A 6,000-nucleotide genomic window follows, 5' to 3' on the forward strand; every position below is an offset into this window, starting at 1 on the left:
TTTTGCCAGAGGATTTTCCCACCTAACCTGACATTAAGTTCATGAAAAATTACATGTAGTCTATCAATTACTTGTCATGCATTCCCTATTAATATTTATGTGCATAAATAAACCATATTAGTGTGAAATTTACAGCTATCCCTCCACTTTGCCATCAACTTTTTCCTTTGACACCAGTCCTGCTTAGAGATCCTCATGTACAGATCTTTGCCATAACACATCCCATGCGCTGTTTCAACAAATAGAAGAGCCTTCTCTTTACATCTGTCTTTATCAAATACACACACTGAGAAATCAGCCATAGGAACTTGACTTGGTAAATTTGCCTGTATAGAGCCTGAGATTTGGCAGGGAAAAATCATTTTTTCCCTCCCCCCACTGAATGATGTCAAGGTTGAAAGTGAAGATGCATGAAATTTGAATATATTGTTAGTGGGATCAAGACTACTAAATCCAAGCTTGAAGTGCAGGACAAATTTTAATCAGTGACTTTTCCCACCCCCTATCGGACAAGGGAATACAAAAAGAGTTTTCTATAAATCCTACCACTGTGTCAGCACATCACCATTTCTTAGTCACCAGAAGCCAAAACAAAGCCCAGTAGGCAATCTAATAATACTAAACATGATGGGAAGGAGACAAACCAGGGACACTGGCACTCCTGTGGTAATTGCACCTTTTTAATCACACACCCAGCATCTTTCATATATACTCAGCTCACCCCTGTTTGGTTCACAAAGACATAAAGTGTGCTATCCATGCTATCAGCAAAGAAAAGAACTAAGTGAGCCAGACAAGTGAAGGCATTTGTTACTACCTTCACTACTCTCTCTATGCACTGTGTCTGCCTGTTTTTTTTTTTTTTTTTTTTGAGATTCAAGCTTTTTTCTCCCCCATGCTCTCTTTTTCCTTCTAAACCACTTTTATTTTTTTATTTTTATATTTTGTACCTGCAGTCATTGCCTTCACACAGATCAGAATCTAGTGTTCTCACTGAGCTCTCACTCAAGCCAGCAGGATTTGTTTGGGCTCTGTGTCTACTTCATAATTCTCACAAACATCACCTTTCACTCTAAGCCTTGTGCTTTGCTCCCCCATAAACCAACTAGGAATTACTTTTACCTCTCTTCTCTAGGCTTTACAGACATTACATGCTGGTCTATTCCCCACATAGCCTTTTTAAGTGCAGCAATAACAGTTGCCACTGGCTCATAATGAGCTTTCAGACCTATTTTTACCTCCTAACCGCCCTGCTCCCTTATGTAGCCCTTAGAAAGATTTTCCCTTGGGTTATCAGTTGCTGGGAAGAAGAAAACAGGAAGAAAGAGCAACTTAATACCTATAGCTCCTTCTGTTTCCCTTTAGCTTCTTTGGTTGTCTTACCTATGCAGTTAGAAGTGAACTTCTTTCCCTTCTCATTTCCATCTGTTTATATCCTTAACATATCTGAGAAGAACCTTCTTCCAGCAGATCACTGCTATCAAAGACCATCAGGAATGGGCTGCTCCCAAAAGTAACCCCGTATTGCCAGGCCCAATCCAACTGTACCTGAGTGGAGGTGACACAGCAGGACCACCAGCAGCCCAGTGCTCAACAGATGCAGCAAAGGAACGACCCATACCTCTGACTGACCCAGGAACTGCAAATACATTCAACCAATCAACTGGGGAGACAGATGGAGAAAGGTACAGAATAGCAGAACCCTGGCAAAGTCCTGAGCTGAACAGATGCACCTATGCCATGGGCAGGGCTACACAGGTGAGGCTGCTCACAGCAGATGATTCCATTAGTGCCCTCAGGGCCCTGACAGCCTCCTCCCATTTACCAAACCAAAGTTTCTTTGAGGTTTCTTCTGACAATATTATATGTAGTAAAGTACCACACCATTGCCCAGTGACAGTACAAACAGCAACAATGCTTCAAGGTACACACCTGAGAGAGAAATAATTTCTAAATTACAGCCATTGATTACCAGCTATAACATTCTCTATTGAAAACATAATCAATAAAAGAGGGATGTACAAAGTTTGACTAAATTGAATCAGTAGAGGCAGACATCAAGGGTTTTATTAAACTCTGTGAAAAAAAAAAGTGACATTTTTGAGCATATTCTCTCTTCAGGAGGTTTGCCAAACAATTATTCGTTTGACAACACATTTCAAAAGATGCATTACCAAATGACAGTACTTTATTATACCACTCTTTGAATAGAAGAAGTCCACAAAGGTGAGCTAAGATTACATAAATTGCAAAGTATGTGGACTAACTTTGTGAGTATTTGGTCTATGGAAGGACCTGTCCACACTTTTTTTTGTTTTTTTTTTTTTGTTTTTTCCTGCATACACTTTCATTTAAACATCTGAGTGAGGAAAGACAGAGAAGCCATTCTCTAGCTAGCTAGAACACAATAGGTAAACTGCTTTTGATATCTCAAAGGGTTTGTTGCTACCATATGTAGACTCTGTAGCTCTGGACAATTAGTATTAAAGTTACCTAGTCTGCCATCCTTGCCGAAAAACTGTTAAACTGTTCTATTTTTTGAATATGAAATTTAATATTAAAACTAATTTTTGAGAAAATAATAGTAAGAGTCTGCTTCAAGAGAAAGACCATGCTTAACTACACACCAAACCTTCTTGCTATTATTTATCTTCTCTGTTCCCCCTAGAACAGAGATGTCCCCCTTTCTTCTCACTCATTCCCTAACGCAACAATCAGAAAGATCAACGCAGTGGAATGGTGATACAGGAGGTTTAATGACAAAGGGTCTAGCTCAATAGAAAGATGCTACAAAAGAAAAGTGCTCACCCATCTCTGAAGACATAGGCTCACAAAGGAAACTCCACAAGGGCGGAATCTCTTCATGAATAAAGCAACCACACCTATTAATTTCCTCTCTCTTAAGAGATAAAAACCTTCTCCTGTGCCAGTCAGCCCTTAAGTGAGGTCTAAGCGAGGTGCAGCCAGCTCCACCCCTTTTGGTCACCAGCTGAATTACCTTCACCTGTGCTCCCAAGGCTGACTGGGTCCTTTCCCCAGGTGCTCAATCAGTGGTTTGGGCTGTGACTGAACAGCTGCCATATGCCTGGAGATGCCATTAATTCCTATTTCCTTCTCTGTGAATGAACTCAGTCCAGTCCTGCTCAGTAACTCCATGTTCCTTGTCTGTTAGTCTGTTTCCACTAACTGCAACCTTCTCTTCCATGACATTCCCCTTCTTTCCATAAAATGAGGTTTGCACAATGCTCCCCTTCCTCCCATTTACATCCCTGTGTTCCCTCTCATTTTGCTTTCTCTCATTGGTGTACTCTTTACTCTTCTCTACTACACTCCTGGAGAATGGAGGGGGAAGTCTATTGCATTATGTACATAGAAAGATTGTTACTCATATTTTTCCCCATTAAACAGACTAAAAATCAAGACTAACATCTCATGGAGAGGAAGCATACAGCTTTATGAGTAGAAATTATTTTTCTCCCAAGAGGTTTGGTCCATCTCTGCAGAAAAATGCTACACGTTTTCCATATTCAGGATAAGTCAGTGCTTAATAACACAACATAGGAATGAATCTGAGATGAAGTTTTAATGGTTCTCTGCAGATTTTAGCAGTTCCCAGCCAGAATAATTGCATAAATGGAGTTATGAAAGGGAAATGCAGAGTTTATGACTTTGAAGGAGAAAGATATTTTTTAAACTTGTAAACAGTCATCCTAAAGCCCTCAGCTTTCATTTGCTTCATTTTCTTTCCAGGTAATTTATATCCAGGTAGATTTGTATTTAGCCTCCAAAATGTTTTGTTGGTTTTGCTGAGGTCAGTATGATGCAAAAGCATAGCTCTTAAATATAAGCATTAAAAAATCAGCGTAGAAATGTGTTGGATGTAACTACACCAAGACAATTACTGTCAAATTATCATTCCTTTCTTCAAGTACCTCAAGGACAAATCTACAAGAGACGTAGGGTTTAAGTAGGATGCTTGTCTCATGGTTCTGTGTGCACCCATTTGCATGATTGACAATTGGTTGCATAACTTTGAATTCTTTCTTTTCCCCTCACTACCACAGCTGCTTCCAGCCTGAGACTGCAGCTTCTCCAAGGCATTGCATTAAGCAAGAAGGCATAAACAAAACTCAGCAGAAAAGTTCCTGCTAACCTATATCTCTGCTAAATTCCTATTTTGCTAAACCAAAAGGAAAAAGAGTGCCATCAAGACATCAAAATGTTTCTTGAGATATTGGCCCACTCAAAACTTAAATTATTCGGCCATGAACATCAGCCTCAAGTGAGACAGTAGAAGTTTTAAAAACAGAAACGAGGACATCCATCCAAAATTGGTCTATCAGTTAAATACAGAATAGAGTTGACTAAGTGTCATTAATGTCTTTTTGGCCTTCTGCTTAAACATCAATAGCTCAATTGTCTGCTTAAACGATAGGTAAAAAACTGTAAAAGATACACAGACATCCAAATGTAAATTTACAGACTTCATTAAATATGAATGAGAAAGGAAGCATCTGGAAAAAAATGTCAAGCATTATCAGAATTAATTTACTGGAATTTTTCATGGCCGGAGCAGTAAAAAATTGGAATCAACTACCATGCAAAGCATGTCAGGAGGCAGTGTTGGTCCTGTGCAGCTCATAACCAGGACTCCAGCTACAGACATACCCATCAATGGCAGCGCTGCCGCAGTTGTCTCCCCCGCCTCTAGCCCCTGCTTTCTGTCCCAACCCACACAAGTATGATTTGATGCTATAGACCAGGCCTATTTTTATCTTGGATCTGCTCTGCAGCTCCATTCACCATGTGGCCATGCAAATGGCTGTCCTGGCAGAATGCAGCAGTCAGTGTGAGGGATGGGGACAGGGCTGTGCTGGTGCCAGCACCACCAGGGCATGGAACAATGCTGATCCCCTCTCACAGATCCATGAAAGATCCTGAATTGGGTCACTGAGTCCAACTCCTGGTTCTAGGAGGGCAAGCTAGGAGTTAAATCATACATTTAAGGGCATTGTCCAAATGCTCTGTGAGCTCTGGCAGCTTGGGGCCATGACCACCACTCTCTGAGAACCTTTTACCCAGCCTGACCCAGTTTTAAGCCATTTCCTCATACCCTGTCAGTCCCCAGAGAGGAGATGAACCCCTCCCTCTTCCCACATTCTCATAAGGAAGCTGCAGACCCCCTGCTGCACACTCAGAAGCTGCTGCCCACTGCCTGCACTGAGGCTCTGCCCACTTACCTGGAGAGATGCTGTGTCTGTGTGCACCCATCCCACGGGGAGGAGATGGACAGGCAGGGGGCAGGGGGCTGGTGCTCACCCCTCATCTAGAGAGAACCAGTGGGAATTTTAGACTTCAGTTAGGCATTCATCATTGTACTGAAATATAGAAAAATGGCTTTTACAGCGTTGTTAATTGTACTATGTAATTAAGTAGCATGAAGTGAGTCAGTGAATCAGTAATAACATGGATAACTTATTTCTTTTTTTTTTTTTTTGCTCTTACTCAATCTTTTCAATATTGAAAGCAATGTCACTGTATACGATTGTTCTTAATAGTTTTTTGAGGGTTTTTTTTTTGGTCTATTTGCTTGTTTGTTTTTACAAATTACTAAATGTGTCAGGACTACCAAAATCTAAACCAAAAATCCCCACAAGTTGAGGCAATGCAGCACTTCAAACATTGCCATTTTACAATTATCTCAACTAATAACACGAGAGGCAAGCACTGCAAAGTCCATCAGCCCTCTGAGCATATGGTACTTGTTTATAGCCAAAACTGAGGAGATGGCAGTTGAATAGAGGAAAAAAAACATAACGAGCAATAACCCTCAGGAGATTTAAAAGGAGAGCTTGTTGAGCAGTCTGCAAATAGCTGCTATGTAAAACCCATACTCTCCTTTTTATCACAATATATTTAAAATAGATACTTTGAATTCTTAGTTGCTTTTATTCTGCCATTAATTAAATGCATGTGTTGAATATAAATGCTTGCAAGCAT

Source organism: Phasianus colchicus, chromosome 16, assembly GCF_987193195.1.
Source record: "Phasianus colchicus chromosome 16, bPhaCol1.hap1.1, whole genome shotgun sequence".
Lineage (NCBI taxonomy): Eukaryota > Metazoa > Chordata > Aves > Galliformes > Phasianidae > Phasianus > Phasianus colchicus.